This window comes from Nicotiana tomentosiformis, chromosome 4 (genome assembly GCF_000390325.3).
Source record: "Nicotiana tomentosiformis chromosome 4, ASM39032v3, whole genome shotgun sequence".
NCBI lineage: Eukaryota > Viridiplantae > Streptophyta > Magnoliopsida > Solanales > Solanaceae > Nicotiana > Nicotiana tomentosiformis.
Window position 1 is genome coordinate 80807081 of NC_090815.1, and position 19763 is coordinate 80826843.

Consider the following 19763-nt stretch of genomic DNA (forward strand, 5'->3'; position numbering starts at 1 on the left):
CTTTTAGGGAGAAGCTATTTTTTCTGCTTCTCGAAAAAAATTTCTGTTCCTACTCAAAAATATTTTTTTCCTTCTAAAAGCTTAGCCAAACACCTTAACCTAGAATACTTTTGGTAAAAAAAAAAAATTTGGCCAAAAAGAAGTGTCACGACCCAATTTCACCTGTAGGTCGTGATGGCGCCCAACACTACAGCTAGGCAAGCCAACTAATAAATTAAGCATACATTGATAAAATTTAAAACCAAGAAAATATAAACCCAAACTCTACCAATGTGTGTCCCAAGACCTGGTGTCATAAGTGAATGAGCATCTAGTAGATTATACAAAACTCCAGATACTGTCTGAAATAAAATAGACAGAATGTAAATATAAGAAGAGACACTGGTAGCTGTAGAACGGCTCAGAAAGGCAGCTCACCACTATACCTCGGGATGACGTGGGTATGTGATGATAGGTCCTCCACTAGTACCTATCTCAGATCCTGCACCAAAAAGTACAGCAAATGTAGTACAAGTACGTAAACAACGTGTACCCAATAAGTATCAAGCCTAATCTCGAAGTGGTAGAGACGGGATGGCCGACTTTGACACTCACTATGGGTCAATAATAATAACTGAAATAAAACTAGAATTTTTAAATCAGCATGATTTATAGAATTTACAATAATTTATTTACTCAGCGAAAATAATCAAATTCCTTCAAATGTAACAATTCTCAATATATTAATTAAATTCCTTCAATTCAAATAATTTCTAATTTATCAATTAAACCTCATTTACAGGGGTAACAATTTAATTCCTTAACAAGCAAGAATAATAATTTATTAAATTTCAAGGATTTTTCAATTTATTAATTAGCTTCACAAGCTGAAATAAATTATTAAAGTATTGTGTAATTATTATTATTAAGCACGATTTCTGCCGAGGACGTACGGCCCGATCCAGAGTATCGTGTACACTGCCGAGGGACGTGCGGCGCGATCCATAGATGCATCTATCCTGCCGAGGCGTTCGGCCCGCTCCACAAGAAAGGAGGACATTTTCTTATGTGCCTCCGGAAGGAGAGTATATTTATTATAAGATAAATTCGGGAAGAGAACAATTTCTTTTAACAATTAATTGATTTAAACAGAAAATCAAGCCTATGAGATTTTCATCCTTTAATATCTTTATCTAACAATTCACAATATATTCATATATATATATCAATTAATATTAATTATATATATATATATATATATATATATATATATATATATATATATATATCAAAGAATACTATTTACACAAATAATGCATGCTTTGAGTCCTAAACTACCCGGACTTTAGCATTAATAGTAGCTACGCACGGACTCTCGTCACCTCGTGCGTACGTAGCCCCCACAATTAGCAACAATTATTCAATTTAATCCCTATGGGGTAATTTTCCCCTCACAAGATTAGACAAGAGACTTACCTTGTCTCAAAGTCCACCTTCCGATTATCGCGTCGCGTAAAATTCTCGATTCGACGCCAAAAATTCCGAAGCTATCCAAATATTATACAAAATAATTAATATATATTCAATAATTTGAAATTCATCTATTAAATAAATTACCCTATCCAAAATGATAAAATTTCTAGAATTTATCCTCGGGCCCACGTGCTCGGATTCTGGAAATTTTCGGATGAAAACATTACCCATAATCTCAAGAACTTAAATATATAATTTCTATCCAATTCCATAACCATTTTCGGGTTAAAATTTCATTTTTTTAAAAATCTAAGTTTTTCACCTAAACCTTTAATTTCTAAGATTTACTAGTTATAATCTATCCATAATCTATGTATTTAACTCAATGGGTGTAGAATTAACTTACCTTCAAATTGCTAGTTGAACCCCCCCCCCCCCCAAGTTCTAAAATCGCCAAATGTGGAGAGAAAACAGACAAAAATGGTGGATTCTCGTTCTTTTAAGCTTTCTGCCAAACAGGCCTTTCGCACCTGCGGCTCCGTACCTGCGGAAAATCCTCGCAGGTGCGAGTTCCACTCGCTTGACCAATCCTCACATCTGTGCTTCTAGCCTCGCACCTGCGCGTTCGCAGGTGCGCCCAATATTCTGTACCTGCGATGGCAGGCCTCCCATTCCTTTTCCGCTTCTGCGAAGAAATCTCGCATCTGCGAGTGTCGCTCCTGCGAGCTTTTGTCGCATTTGTGAATGTCGCACCTGCGACTGGACAAGCGCAGATGCGATTCTGACAGTAGCTGGGAGCTTCAGTTTTAGCTCCCAACTTCCAACTTGGTCCGAGTCTCGTCTGATTGACACTCGGGGCCCCCGGGACTCCGTCCGAACATACCAACAAATTTGAAATCATAAAACGGACTCGCTCGAACTCTCGGAACGCGTAAAACAACATCACATCTAAGAATCATACCCTAAACCAAATTGATTCAAACTTAAGAATTTCAAGTTCTTTAATTTACTTCCAATGCGCCGAAATATACTTAAACTACTCGGAATGATACGAAATTTTGCGTGCAAGTCTTAAATCACTATACGGAACTATTCCCAAACTCAAAATTCCAAACGGACTTCAATTACTCAAAAACCTACTCCAAACCAAATTTAAAGAATTTTAAACCTTCAAATAGTTGATTTTTACTATTAAGCGTCAAAACGCTCCCGGGTTATCCAAGACCCGATTCAGACATACACCCAAGTCTAAAATCATCATACGAACCTATTGGAACCGTCAAATCCCGATTCCAGGGTCATTTTTTTAAAATATCGACCGAAGTCAAACTTGGCCATTTAAAGCCAACTTAAGGAACCAAGTATTCCGATTTCAACCCAAACACTTCTAAATCCCGAACCAACCATCCCCACGAGTTATAAATTAATAAAAGCATATTCGGGGAGTTTTATTTTAGGGAACGGATTTTTAAAAGTTAAAATGACCGGTTGGGTCATTACAATTACTATTAAATATAGATTTATATTACTAAAAGAATATTTTGTCCTTTAAACTTTTCTCATATATTCCTATTTAAATCCAAGAATTAATAACAAGTTCGTACAAGATGAATATTCAATTTAATAGCAATCTTTTTTTCTCAACAATTCAATAGTAATCGAATTGTGTTTACATAATCCAAGTTCATCATAATGCAATTAAAAAGTTGATAATATAAATTCAAGCATAATGCAATGAGAGTAGGATAATTAAACCTAACGCCACTAAATTTTATATATATAGAGAGAGACTTAATTCAATTCAAGCCTTTTAATTTGCATATGAATGTTTATATGCGAGCAGAAAGTTTTATACTTCGTATTTCTTCAATATTTGATGATGTTTGTTCCTTATATGAATATTCATAAGTAAACTATTTTCATTAAAAAAATTGTTCTGATAAATTACAATAGTTGCTACTTACAAATACCAAATACTATTTCTTCTAATATTGAATTATACTTTAAAATCCTATAAATATTTAGATCTTTGTAAAAGAATTTAATGTATTTTATATGTGCTAACATTTTTCTAAGAAATGGTATGATTAAAAGATGGCATTTCTTCTTAATCGTTAATAATTTTTTTCTAGAATGGAAGTACTATCATTTATCATCTATTAGCGATAATAAAGAAGCATAATATACTGTAAATATTAAAGAGACTATATATCTCCCATACCTCCATGAAACCTCAAAAGATCTCACTACTCCAATATTGTCATAACAAAATAATACTTCTATACGTGAAACTTGAAAGTTTCAATTTCCAAACTTTTTCTCAGTACAAATACCCAAGTTTTCCTTTTTCTTCTTCATCCCAGACAACATATTCTTTTTCCATACTAAAATCAACGTTTGAATACATTTCAAAATGGTATTTAGTTACTTATTAAAAAGACACAACTTTTTGAAAATACACTTCAAATCAAATTAATTTCTTCTTCTTAATAAATATAAATTAATACTTATAGTTTTTATAAGTAGGTAGTTAAATTTTTCAAAAGAACATTTAAGTAATTTAACTGTTTAGGTTAGGGCTTCCCCCTTTTATAAACAACTGAGCATAATTATATATTTATGTGTCAATTGTATCTCATCAACAAATAAGGATTACAATGCACAAAACCTACTGATTATTCATCCTCATACCAGGAACATATAATGGTTTCCCATCATTTCTTCTATTATATTATAGGATATCCATCTTCTAATTAAGAAGAAGAAATTACCTATTTTTCCATGGCAGTCATATTTTACCAATGAAGTCTTATCCTATGTATATCCATTCAACAATAATGGCACAATAGAATTTTTAATTCAGACCTCAATATACCGACTTTATACTTTTAAAAGACTAAACTTTCTTGAAAATTCCCTTTGATTTGGTATCCGATTCATAGTTCTAGGTGTTAGTTTGGCGATTTGATCGCGCGAGCAAGTTTGTATGATATTTTAGGACTTGTGTGCAAGTTTGATTTGGAGCCCCGAGAGCTCGGGTGAGTTTTGGATGGGCTACGGGACGATTTCAGACTTAGGAAATCTGGTTTTCTGCAAACTTCAGGCTTCTGGCGTGTTTTTCTTCGCGTTCGAGAAGGTACTCTCATGAACGCGAAGAGCAAATTGGGGCTGGCACGTTTTGTGCTTCGTGTTCGCGACATAGTGACCGCATTCGCGAAGGCTTGAGGTTCAAAGCTTCGCGTTCGCGATCGAAGCCTCGCGTTCGCGAAGGGAAAGAGGCTGGCCAGGAAAAATTAGCCTTCGCGTTCGCGAAGGGCATCTCGCGTTCGTGAGGTAACCCTCGCATTCGCGAAGAGTAAAATTGGACAGCACAAATTTGTGCTTCGCGAACGCGAGGCACTGACCGCGTTCGCGAAGGGTAAAAATTCCAGAAACCAAACTTAAGTTCTGGAAATGGGATTTCGACCCATTTTTAACTCTTTTCTATTTTTGAGCTCGGGTAAGGTGATTTTTGGGTACTTTTTACGGAAAAACATTGGGGTAAGTATTTTTTATCCTATATTAATTATATTTAAGTGTTCCTTATCCTATATTAATTATATTTCATGATTTCATACTCATTTATATCATGAATCCGTGAATTTATGGAAGAAAATTCAGATTTTTGTAAAATTCTTCCAAAAACGAAAATTTAAGATTTGAAGGTCCATTTGATATCGGAATTGGATAATTTTTGTATGGTTGGACTCATCTCAGAATGGGTGTTCGAATTTTATACGTTTTTCCGGAATTTGAGACGTGAGTCCCACTGTCGAATATTTTAATTAATTTCGGATTTTTATCCGGAAAATTTATAAATTCATATGGAATTAATTCCTATGATTCATATTGAGTATATCGAATTGTTTGTGAATAGATTTGAAGCTTTTGGAGATAAATTTAAAAGGAAAAGTTGTGGTCGAGTAATTGATTGGAATTTGCAAAGCGAGGTAAGTGTCGTGGTTAACCTTGACTTGAGGGAATAGAATCCTTAAATTATTTGTTATGTGAATTGCACGTGAATGACGTATAGGCGAGGTGACGAGTGTCTATACGTCGTCAGATTAATTGTTTGCCTGCTTACTTGAAAAATCATAAATTATTTTAAATCATGAATTAATTATTATAATAATTATTTCTCTCCTATTCTTTATCAAATATTAATTCTTGAATTCTTGCATTAATTATTACATGTTATTTGAATTATGTGCCTTAATTGTTATTTGACATTCAGCATATTAAATATTTAACTGCATATTTTCTCTCTGATTTCCATAATATAAAATTTTTCCATAATAACTGCATACAATAATAAATCATAATTATTGTATGCTTGTTGTCTTATAATTTTATATTAATTGTTGTATTTATTGGAAAAATTTCTTCTATAAGAATTGGTAAAAGAATATGTTGGAGGATCGGGTTGTGCGCCGCAACAGAATTGATTATAATAAATATATTGGAGGATCGGGTTGCACGCCGCAACAGACTTATTAAAAGTCCATATTGGAGGATCGGGTTGCACGCCGCAAGAGAATTATTAAAAGTCCATGTTGGAGGATCAGGTTGCACGCTGAAATAGACTTATTAAAAGTCCATATTGGAGGATAGGGTTGCACGCCGTACCAGACTTATTTAAAAGTCAACATAAATGTATATATTGAGGGATCGGGTTGCACGCCGCAACAGACTTGATTAAACTGAATATATTGGAGGAGCGGGTTGCACGCCGCAACAGAATTGAATGTGAATATATTGTGAGAGCGGGTTGCACGCTGCAACAGAATTGCATGGGAATATATTGTGAGAGCGGGTTGCACGCTGCAACATAATTGATTTAAATGACAATTGGTTGTGACTGCTGAGTTGACTTCAATTATTATAAATGAATTACCTTATTTATTTCTATTATTGTTGTTGTTACTAATGTTGCGTACAGGTAATGTAAGTTGTCTGCCTTAGCCTCGTCACTACTTCGTCGAGGTTAGGCTCAACACTTACCAGTACATGAGGTCGGTTGTACTGATACTACACTCTGCACTTCTTATGCAGATTTTGGAGTTGGTCCCAGCGGCGTACCATAGACTTGCTCGGATTTTAGCTACTCATAGGAGACTTGAGGTATAACTGCACGACTTCGCAGTTCTGAAGTCCCCGTCTACTTTACTTTAGCTGTGTGTTTGTTTCCAGACAACTTTATTTTATTCAGACCTTTATTTGTATTTATTCTAGAAGCTTGTGACACCAATTCTGGGATGGTATTTAGACACCGTTGTTTTTATGGATTAATCACTATATTTCAGACCTTACTTCCACGTTTATTTCTTTGTTATTAATAAATTTTAAAATTATTTTAAAAATAGATAATATTATTCTAACGTTGGCTTGCCTAGCAAGTGAAATGTTAGGCACCATCATGGTCTGAAAGTGGGAATTTTGGGTCATGACAGTTGGTATCAGAGCACTAGGTTACATAGGTCTCACGAGTCACGAGCAAACTTAGTAGAGTCTGAAGGATCGGTATGGAGACGTCTGTACTTATCTCTCAGAGGCTATGAAGTTTAGGAACAATATCACTTCTTTTTTATTCTGTCGTGTGATTTTATTCTATCATTGATGATTGAACCATTCTACTCTTATTCTCTCGCAAATGATGAGAACACGTAATACCTCTACCGATGGTCAGGGACCAGAACCCCCTGTGGCAACTATGGCCAGGGGTAGAGGTTGAGGTCGAGGTCATGATAGAGGCCGAGGCAGAGGCCGAGGTAGAGCTCAGTCCAGAGCTCGAGCAGCTGCACCTGTTGAAGAACCTCAGGTGGACCTTCAAGAGGAGGTTCCAGTTCAGAATGTACCAGTTGGACCAGTTCAGGTCCCGGAAGGAATCATAGCCACTCCAGTACTTCAGGACGCTCTAGTCCGTTAGGTAAGTCTTATGGAGGGCGTGGCCCAGAATGGTATATTTCCAGTGGCACCAGCCATTTCACAGGCTGGGGGGGGGAGCAAAAACTCCCACTACTCCCGCTCCGGAGCAGATGGCTCCCCAGAATCGGGCTCCAGCAGCCCCGCCAGTTGGGGTAGTTCAGCCAGTTATTGCGGCACAGATCGGTGATAGGCCCGCCATGTCTTTTGAGGCCTTATTGAGACTGGATAAGTTTACCAAGCTCTTTCTAGTTCACTTCAGTGGTACACCTTCTGAGGACCCACCGGATTATCTTGAACGCTGCCATGAGGTGCTGCGGAACATGGGTATAGTTGAGACCAATGGGGTTGATTTTGCTGTATTTCAGATGACAGGTTTCGCCAAGAGGTGGTGGAGAGATTATACATTGACCCGACCAGTCGGATCACCTGCACTTACATGGGAGCAGTTCTCCCAGCTATTTCTGGAAAAGTTCCTCCCTATCACACTGAGAGAGGAATTCCGCAAGCAATCTAAGCGTCTACAGCAGGGCAGTATGACTGTTACTCAGTATGAGTCCCGTTTTGTGAATTTCGCCCGTCATGCTCTCCTTTTACTACCTACGGAGGGAGAGAGAGTGAGGAGGTTTATTGAGGGACTCACTCATCCTATCAGACTTCAAATGGCCAAGGAGACCGAAAGTGAGATTTCTTTTCAGGCGGCTGCTAATGTCGTAAGGAGGATCGAGATGGTTCTTGTGGTTTTAGTGGTGCCTCGTCTGGAGGCTGAGGTAATTTTTATTGGGGTAATTCTCCCAGATCGTTTCATTCAGCACTTCATGTATCTCTCGGTGCTTCAGTGAGCTTTTGAGGAGCGGTGAGAAAAAAATTGGCTAATTGATAAGGCGTTTATATAGTTTAGGCTTTGTGATAAAGCCAATCAACATCCATTTGATAATTCAAATGGCTTGGTTACTAAAGGAAGAAACACAACCTTTAGTAAAATCACTTCAAATAGTTTTCTTATTTTCCTTTTTCCTTAAATATTTTTTAGTTTTCAGCATAATTATTAGTAAAATTACTGTCACGACCCAATTTCACCTAAAGGTCGTGATGGCGCCTAATACTACAGCTAGGTAAGCCAACTAGTAAATTTAACATATATTGACTAAACTTTTAAATCCAAGAAAAATAATAAAACATCAAATTCTACCAATGTGTGTGCCAAGATCTGGTGTCACAAGTATATGAACATCTAGTACATTATACAAAACTCAAAAATATTGTCTGAATGAAAATAGACAGAATGAAAAATACAGGGAGAGTCACTGGTAGCTGCAGAATGGGTCAGAAAGGCAGCTCACCATTATGCCTCCGGATAACGAGGATGTGCGATGGTAGGTCTTCCACAAGTACCTGTCTCAGATCCTGCACAAAAAGTGCAGCAAGTGTAGTATGAGTATGTAAACAACGTGTACCCAGTAAGTATCAAGCCTAATCTCAAAGTGATAGAGACGAGATAATCGACTTTGACACTTACTAAGGGTCCAAAATAATAAATAGAATGAAATAGAATTTATTTAATTCAGCATGTCTCACACAATTAACAATAATTTTTCTAAATCAGCAGAAATAATTAAATTCTTCCAAATGCAACAAAATTTTTAATGTATTAATTAAATTCCTTCAAGTCCAATAATTTTCAATTTATCAATTAGCTTCACAGGCTGTAACAAACTATCAAAGTATCGTGTATTTATTATTATTGTTAAGCACGATTTCTGTCGAGGACGTACTGCCCGAATCGACGATAATAACTTGTTAACCCCAGAAAACTCCTGATCTCAGTCGCCGAAGTGGGACGATGCCAATTCTGAACTGCCTCAATCTTTTTGGGATCAACCTTAATACCCTCACCCGATACAATATGTCCCGAAAATGCTACAGACTCTAGCCAAAACTCACATTTGGAGAACTTAGCATATAGATTTTGTTCCCGCAATGTCTGAAGCACTACTCTCATATGCTGCTCGTGCTCCTCCTTACTGCGCGAGTAGATCAAAATGTCATTAATGAAAAATGAATCAATATATGGCCTGAATACCGTGTTCATCAAATCCATAAATGTTGTCGGGGCATTAGTTAAATCGAAAGTCATTACCAGAAACTCATATTGACCATATCTAGTACGGAAAGCAGTTTTCGGAACATCCGAATCTCGAATCTTCAACTGATGATACCCCGACCTCAAGTCGATCTTAGAGAACACCCTAGCACCCGGCAACTGGTCAAATAGGTCATCAATACGCGGCAACGGGTACTTGTTCTTAATAGTAACTTTGTTCAATTGGCGATAATCAATACACATTCGCATTGTGCCATCCTTCTTCTTCACAAATAATACCGGTGCACCCCAAGGCGATACACTCGGTCTGACCTCCACATCTAGGACGGCCCCTACCAACCTATCCTCCACCTCTTGGTGGTCGGATTACTGGTGGAGCAACTGGTCCGGTAAGCATAGGCTGCTGACCCTGCAGTACTGGTCTACCTCGAAGCCTGGGGCAAATTATCCGCATGTGACTGGGATCCCCGCACTCGTAATAACTCTTCGGTACGATGGGCTGCTGACTAAGAGTCTGGCCCTGGGGACCTGAATACCCACTGGAAGAACCCTGAATAGCTGGTGGGCGATAAGAACTCTCTGGTATAGCACTGAGATAAGGTCGCACTAGAGCACCTCGAGGAGGTGGTGGTGCTGGATATGGGGCTTGCAGGACTGCCCCCTCACGAACTGACCTCTGCCCCCAGACGGAGAACCTCTGAACTCTCCAGAGTACCTAAACCGCTTATCTCTCATAATCTGCTCTCGGCTCAGCTGATGCACACCCTCAGTCCTCCGGGCTATCTCCACAACTAGCTCATAAGAAGTACCCATCTCAACCTCTCGAGCCATAGTGGCCTGAATGCCAGTATGTAAACCAGCTACAAACCCCCGCACTCTTTCCGCCTCAGTATGGAGTATCACAAGTGCATGGCGAGATAATTTAGAGAACCTCACCTCATAATCGGTCACTGACATCTGACCCTACTGGAGCTGCTCAAACTGAAACCGCAATTCTTCTCTCTGAGAGGGTGGAATATATCTGTCCAGGAAGATACGGGTGAACCTGTCCCAAGTCATGGGAGGAGAATCTACTGGTCTACCAAGAAAATAAGACTGCCACCATCTACGGGCACTTCCCTCTAGCTGAAAAGTAGTGAAGTCAACCCCATGAGATTCCAATATCCTCATGTTGTGCAGTCTGTCCCTGCAACGATCAATGAAGTCATGTGGATCCTCATGTCGCTCACCCCTAAAGACAGAAGGATGTAGTCTAGTTCATCGGTCCAATAGTTTCTGTGGGTCAGCGGCTGCAGCTAGCTTGGACTCAGGTGTAGCTGATGCCACTGGCTGGGCTCCACCCACGGGTAGTGGACCCTAGGTCTGATATACAATAGCTGCCTGTCCATGAGCCTGCGCGGTAGGGGTCTGTGCTCCCCCGCCTGCCTGGGATATTGTTGGGTCTTCCGGAAATAAACCGGCCTGAGTCATATTATCCATGAACCGCAACATACGACCCATGACATCCTGAAATCCTGGTGCAGATATGAAATCCACCGGAGCTGGCTCTGCCACAGGCACCTCACCCTGTTCTTCAATAATGAGATTCTCTGCTGGACCCACTGGAGGCATAACTGGAACAGTCCTGGGACGTCCTCGCCCTCTACCACGGGCTGGAGCCCTCCCTCGGCCTCTGCCTCGACCTCTAGCAACTGGGGAAGTAGCTCTTCCCTAGTCTGGAACCTCATTCGAGCGCGTTCTCACCATCTGTGAGAGAATAAAAGAAGGATATTTAGTACTACATTAATTGCACGATGGGATATGAAGAAAGGTAGTTTCCTAACACCCTATAGCCTCTCAAAGATAAGTACAGACGTCTCTGTACCGATCCGCAAGACTTTATTAGGCCTGCTCATAACTTGTGAGACCTACGTGAACCTAGGGCTCTGATACTATGTTGTCACGACCCAATTTCACCTAAAGGTCGTGATGGCGCCCAACACTACAGCTAGGCAAGCCAACTAGTAAATTTAACATATATTGACTAAACTTTTAAATCCAAGAAAAATAATAAAACAACAAATTTTACCAATGTGTGTGCCAAGACCTGGTGTCACAAGTGTATAAGCATCTAGTATATTATACAAAACTCCAAAATACCATCTGAATGAAAATAGACATAATGAAAAATACAGGGAGCGTCACTGGTAGTTGCAGAACGGGTCAGAAAGGCAGCTCACCACTATGCCTCCGGATAACGAGGATGTGCGATGATAGGTCCTCCACAAGTACCTGTCTCAGATCCTGCACAAAAAGTGAAGCAAGTATAGTATGAGTACGTAAACAACGTGTACCCAGTAAGTATCAAGCCTAATCTCAAAGTGGTAGAGACGAGATAGTCGACTTTGACACTTACTAAGGGTCCAAAATAATAAATAGGATGAAATAGAATTTATTTAATTCAGCATGTCTCACAGAATTAACAATAATTTTCCTAAATCAGCAGAAATAATTAAATTCTTCCAAATGCAACAAATTTTCAATGTATTAATTAAATTCCTTCAAGTCTAATAATTTCTAATTTATCAATTAGCTTCACAAGCTCTAACAAACTATCAAAGTATCGTGTATTTATTATTATTATTAAGCACGATTTCTGCCGAGGACGTACGACCCGATCCAGAGTGTCGTGTACACTGTCGAGGGACGTGCGACACGATCCATAAATGCATCTATCCTGCCGAGGTGTTCGGTCCGCTCCACAAAAAATGAGGACATTTTCTCATGTACCTCCGGAAGGAGAGTATATTTATTATAAGATAAATTCGGGAGGAAGAACAATTTCTCTTAACAATTAATTAATTTAAACAGAAAATCAAGCATATGAGATTTCCATTCTTTAATATTTTTATCTAACAATTCAAAATATATTCATATATATCAATTAATATTAATTAAACAAAAAATATAATTTACACAAGTAATTCATACTTTGAGTCCTAAACTACCCAGACTTTAGCATTTATAGTAGCTACGCACGGACTCTCGTCACCTCGTGCGTACGTAGCCCCCACAATTAGCAACAACTATTTAATTTAATCACCTATGAGGTAATTTTTCCCTTACAAGATTAGACAAGAGACTTACCTTGTCTCAAAGTCCACCTTCCGATTATCGCGTCGCGTAAAATTCTCGATTCGACGCCAAAAATTCCGAAGCTATCCAAATATTATACAAAATAATTAATATATATTCAATAATTTGAAATTCATCTATTAAATAAATTACCCTATCCAAAATGATAAAATTTCTAGAATTTATCCTCGGGCCCACGTGCTCGGATTCTGGAAATTTTCGGATGAAAACATTACCCATAATCTCAAGAACTTAAATATATAATTTCTATCCAATTCCATAACCATTTTCGGGTTAAAATTTCATTTTTTTAAAAATCTAAGTTTTTCACCTAAACCTTTAATTTCTAAGATTTACTAGTTATAATCTATCCATAATCTATGTATTTAACTCAATGGGTGTAGAATTAACTTACCTTCAAATTGCTAGTTGACCCCCCCCCCCCCCCAAGTTCTAAAATCGCCAAATGTGGAGAGAAAACAGACAAAAATGGTGGATTCTCATTCTTTTAAGCTTTCTGCCAAACAGGCCTTTCGCACCTGCGGCTCCGTACCTGCGGAAAATCCTCGCAGGTGCGAGTTCCACTCGCTTGACCAATCCTCACATCTGTGCTTCTAGCCTCGCACCTGCGCGTTCGCAGGTGCGCCCAATATTCTGTACCTGCGATGGCAGGCCTCCCATTCCTTTTTCGCTTCTGCGAAGAAATCTCGCATCTGCGAGTGTCGCTCCTGCGAGCTTTTGTCGCATTTGTGAATGTCGCACCTGCGACTGGACAAGCGCAGATGCGATTCTGACAGTAGCTGGGAGCTTCAGTTTTAGCTCCCAACTTCCAACTTGGTCCGAGTCTCGTCTGATTGACACTCGGGGCCCCCGGGACTCCGTCCGAACATACCAACAAATTTGAAATCATAAAACGGACTCGCTCGAACTCTCGGAACGTGTAAAACAACATCACATCTAAGAATCATACCCTAAACCAAATTGATTCAAACTTAAGAATTTCAAGTTCTTTAATTTACTTCCAATGCGCCGAAATATACTTAAACTACTCGGAATGATACGAAATTTTGTGTGCAAGTCTTAAATCACTATACGGAACTATTCCCAAACTCAAAATTCCAAACGGATTTCAATTACTCAAAAACCTACTCCAAACCAAATTTAAAGAATTTTAAACCTTCAAATAGTTGATTTTTACTATTAAGCGTCAAAACGCTCCCGGGTTATCCAAGACCCGATTCAGACATACACCCAAGTCTAAAATCATCATACGAACCTATTGGAACCGTCAAATCCCGATTCCAGGGTCATTTTTTTAAAATATCGACCGAAGTCAAACTTGGCCATTTAAAGCCAACTTAAGGAACCAAGTATTCCGATTTCAACCCAAACACTTCTAAATCCCGAACCAACCATCCCCACGAGTTATAAATTAATAAAAGCATATTCGGGGAGTTTTATTTTAGGGAACGGATTTTTAAAAGTTAAAATGACCGGTTGGGTCATTACAATTACTATTAAATATAGATTTATATTACTAAAAGAATATTTTGTCCTTTAAACTTTTCTCATATATTCCTATTTAAATCCAAGAATTAATAACAAGTTCGTACAAGATGAATATTCAATTTAATAGCAATCTTTTTTTCTCAACAATTCAATAGTAATCGAATTGTGTTTACATAATCCAAGTTCATCATAATGCAATTAAAAAGTTGATAATATAAATTCAAGCATAATGCAATGAGAGTAGGATAATTAAACCTAACGCCACTAAATTTTATATATATAGAGAGAGACTTAATTCAATTCAAGCCTTTTAATTTGCATATGAATGTTTATATGCGAGCAGAAAGTTTTATACTTCGTATTTCTTCAATATTTGATGATGTTTGTTCCTTATATGAATATTCATAAGTAAACTATTTTCATTAAAAAAATTGTTCTGATAAATTACAATAGTTGCTACTTACAAATACCAAATACTATTTCTTCTAATATTGAATTATACTTTAAAATCCTATAAATATTTAGATCTTTGTAAAAGAATTTAATGTATTTTATATGTGCTAACATTTTTCTAAGAAATGGTATGATTAAAAGATGGCATTTCTTCTTAATCGTTAATAATTTTTTTCTAGAATGGAAGTACTATCATTTATCATCTATTAGCGATAATAAAGAAGCATAATATACTGTAAATATTAAAGAGACTATATATCTCCCATACCTCCATGAAACCTCAAAAGATCTCACTACTCCAATATTGTCATAACAAAATAATACTTCTATACGTGAAACTTGAAAGTTTCAATTTCCAAACTTTTTCTCAGTACAAATACCCAAGTTTTCCTTTTTCTTCTTCATCCCAGACAACATATTCTTTTTCCATACTAAAATCAACGTTTGAATACATTTCAAAATGGTATTTAGTTACTTATTAAAAAGACACAACTTTTTGAAAATACACTTCAAATCAAATTAATTTCTTCTTCTTAATAAATATAAATTAATACTTATAGTTTTTATAAGTAGGTAGTTAAATTTTTCAAAAGAACATTTAAGTAATTTAACTGTTTAGGTTAGGGCTTCCCCCTTTTATAAACAACTGAGCATAATTATATATTTATGTGTCAATTGTATCTCATCAACAAATAAGGATTACAATGCACAAAACCTACTGATTATTCATCCTCATACCAGGAACATATAATGGTTTCCCATCATTTCTTCTATTATATTATAGGATATCCATCTTCTAATTAAGAAGAAGAAATTACCTATTTTTCCATGGCAGTCATATTTTACCAATGAAGTCTTATCCTATGTATATCCATTCAACAATAATGGCACAATAGAATTTTTAATTCAGACCTCAATATACCGACTTTATACTTTTAAAAGACTAAACTATTCATTCAAACATATTAATCTATTTTTTAAAAAACATATAACTTTGTCTAATATTTAAAACTTTGAATTCAACCAAAATTTTACCCAAAATTTTAAATGGATGATTTAATTTCTTATGATGGTGATGCTAAGTGTTGTTTTCTTTCTTATATTAAAGAAGTTACAATATAGATTTTCAATGATATAAGACGTCATAAAATTGAAAAACAGACTTCATTCCGCCTCTCGTTCGTACTGAGCTATTATGCCTGCAACTTCAAACATATTATTATATAAGTAAAGAATACCTGGTGGAAAGATATTATGCATGCACCTTCAAGCATATAATAGTAAAGAAGCATATCTTGTGGAAAGATCATAACATGCTCTTGGGTTGGAATGTGACTTGAATTTGCAGCACCAAAAGAAAGGAAAAATAATTCTTCTTCTAGAAAATCGAACAAACTCTCGCCAACAATGTTAGTGAAACACATATAAGGTGAGTTTTTCCAGTTTACATAAAAGAAATTCCTGATATAACTATCTCTATTTGTTGAATTTGAAAAAGAAGTTGATCAAATCAAAGTACGCAGTAAGATTCCTTCCTTAAAGTTGGAGAAAGAGAGAAAATGGATAGTAAAACCATTTCTGATCTTTAATAATTGTACCTACACATTTGTGGATATCATAAAAGACGAAATACTTTAATTAATTAGTTTAATTTTCTGTCTTCCGTACTGTTTTTTTTGGAGTAGGAAGGGGTGGCTTAGAGCGAATAGTTGTGACTGAAGGAGCAAGATGCTTGAAATGATTGTGGCTGTTTGGAGGCATAAATTGTTTTTTTTTTTAAAAGAAGTAAAGTATTAGTAGTTTGTTTATGTTGTGAGGGGTATTAAAGTAATTTGACTTTTTAAAAAAGGGCTTCCGCTTTTATACTAGTATAGATATAGATTTTATAGTAGTATAGATATATATAGAATATAGATTAATTTCAACGCTCGCAATAGTTTCTAAAATTATAAAATCAAAACCAATCATAGCAAAAAGAATTTCTAATCTAAGTTCCAGTGCAACTTACATTTTGGATTGATTCAATTGTTGAAACATAGTCGTATACTCCATCTAGCAATTTTTTTTCTTGTTTTACTTAATACAAACACAATTAATTAAGCTTTATTAACTCATTGTCACATAATGTTTGCTTATAAGATCAACGGGAAGTAACATCTGCAAATATAATTAAGAGAAATTTTCATAAAGCACCGTAGTTTAGACCCTAATAATTATAGTTTGCCTAATTATTATTCGTAGCTACTGTTCAATTGTTACTACCTTGTATCACTTGTATTCAAACGTGCAACGAATACAACATGTGTCAAGTGTATTCGTTCGCGCAACGAATACAACATGTATCAACTGTATTCGTTCACGTAATTGTATTCATCACGCGATGAATACAACATGTATGAATTATAACAAAGAGGAAATACAAGGGTGTATACAAAGAATACAACTTGTATCGACTGTATACAGGGGTTTGAATACAACTAAGGTGAAATACAGAAAAATAAAATCCTCTCCTGAAGAGGGATGAGCACTTGGTTACTTTCCAAAGTACGGTGGCTAAGACTCAGATTGATTATCTTCTCCTCAAGAGGTAGGATAGGGGGTTGTGAGTCCCCCGTGACACAACATAGGCTCTTGGTGATGGATGTCGGTATCATGATAAAGAGGAAGAAGAGGTTGGTATGGGGTTAACTGAGGATTAGGTGGGAGCTTTGACTAAGGATAAAGCGCAAGAGTTAGATGGGAGGTTGATGGATATGGGAGCTTGGAGGAGTAGTGGGGACGCTAGCGTTATGTGAACAACAACGTCGGCCTGTATCAGGGAAGCAGCGAGAGAGGTGTTAGGGATCGCGAAGGGTTACTCAGGCGGGCATCAAGGCGACTGGTGGTGGAATGACATAGTTCAAGGTAAAGTAGAATCTAAGAAAGCGGCGTACCTATAGTTAGCGGAGAGCACATACGAGGAAGAGAAGAGAGCGAACTGAGAAAGATATAAGAAAGCCAGGAAGGAGGCGAAGTTAGCGGTCACAGAGGCTAAGAATACAGCGTTCGGTCGTCTGTACGAGGAACTGGAGGTCAAAGACAGGGACAAGAAGTTATTTCGGCCGGCCAAGGCGAGAAAGAGGAAGGCTCGTGACCTGGACCAAGTGAGGTGCATCAAAGATGAGGAAGGCAGAGTATTGGTGGAAGAGGACCAGATCAAACGGAGATGGCATGCTTACTTTTATAAACTTCTGAATAAAGAAGGGGACATGGAGATTGTGCTAGGGGAATTGGGGCACTCCGAGAGTCATCAATTCTTTATGTACTATAGGCGTATTAAGGTTGAGGAGGTCATAGGAGCTATGCGTAAGATGAGTAGAGGCAGAGCGACCGAGCCAGACAAAATTCTAGTAGAATTTTGACGATATATGGGTAGAGCAGGCGTGGAGTGGCTGACTAGGCTGTTTAATATTATTTTTATGACTAAGAGGATGACAGATGACTGGAGGTAGAGTACGATGATTCCCCTATACAAGAACAAAGGTGATATCCAGAATTGTAACAACTATAGAGGTATCAAGTTACTAAGTCATTGTAACGACCTGGCCGGTCATTTTGAGTGTATTAGCCCTAATCCCCTATTTATTGTTTTCTCCTTATCTCTTTCTGATTATGTGACTTGCCGGGAGGTTTTGTTTTTAGCTTTGGAGTGTTTTGGGACCCTTAGTCCCTAAAACGGAAGCTAAGTCTCAAGATTTTTGACTGTAGTCGAAATTGTATGAAGACGTCGGTTCCGTTAGCTCCTTTTAGGTGATTTTGGACTTAGGAGCATGTCCGGATTGTGAATTTGAGTTCTGTAATTAATTTAGGCTTAAAATGGCGAAAGTTAAATTTTGAAAAGTTTGACCGGGGGCTTGAGTTTTTGATATCAGGGTCCGATTTCGATTCCAGAAGTTGGAATAGGTCCATAATATTGAATATGACTTGTTTGAAAAATTTGAGGCCAATCGGACGTGGTTTGGTAGGTTTCGGCGTCGTTTGTGGAATTTGAAAGTTTAAAAATTTTTTAGGCTTGAATCCGGGTGTAATTGGTATTTTGATATTTTTTTGATTGATTCGAAGGTTCGCTAAGTTTGCATGGGGTTATATGACTTATTGGTATGCTTGGTTGAGGTCCCGGGGGTGTTTCGGATGCCCATTGGAAGGAAATTTGGACTTAGGCATTGCTGGTTTTTTTCTGGTGTTCTGGTGTTTCGCACCTGCGGTGGGAGCCCGCAAGTGTGGCCCCACAGAAGCGAAGAGGAGGACGCAGATTCGGGCAAGGCTGGGTTGGACTGGAAATGCAGGTGCGAGGTTAGGTGCGCATCTGTGAAACCGCAGATGCAGAAGGGGAGGCATATATGCGGAAGAAGGCCTGAGTGGGAAGGATTGCAGAAGCGGGCAGAGTCCGCACCCGTAGGTGCGAATGAGTGGCCGCAGATGCGGAGTCTGGGAACTTAAGTGGGATCCTCACCTCCAATGGAATTTCCGCAAGTGCGGCATCGCAGATGCAACAGAATGTCCGCAAGTGCGGAAGAACTGGGCAGAAAATGGAACTTCGAGGGTTTGATTCCCATTTCGATTTTGGGACTTTGAGAGCTCGGTGTGAGGCAATTTTTCGAGGTTTCTTAAAGAAGATTGTTGGGGTAAGTGATTCTAACTCGGATTGGACTATATTTCATGAATCTATTGCTATTTTCATCATCTTATTAGGGATTTGAGTTTTAAATTTGGGAAAAAATGATAGAAACTTCATAGGCTAAAATTTCTAGTTTTGGAAGGTGATTTGAGGTTGGATTCGAGTAATTCTTGTATGGTTGGACTCGTGAGTGGATGGGTGTTCATATTTTGTGACTTTTGTCGGATTTTGAGACGTGGGCCCGGGGGCCGGTTTGAGCCTATTTCGGATTTTGACTTATACTTTCGTGTTTCTCTTGTGGAATTGATTCTTTTAGCCTACATTAATTATATCGTACTGCTTGTGGCTAGATTCGGGGCATTTTGGAGATTGATTCAAGGGGAAAGGGAATTGCAGAGTAGGATTTCTGCGCGGTTGAGGTAAGTAACAGTCTTAAATATGGTTTTGAGGGTATGAAACCCGAGAATTGGTATGATGTGAGTGTTTGGAGGTGACGCACATGCTAGGTGACAA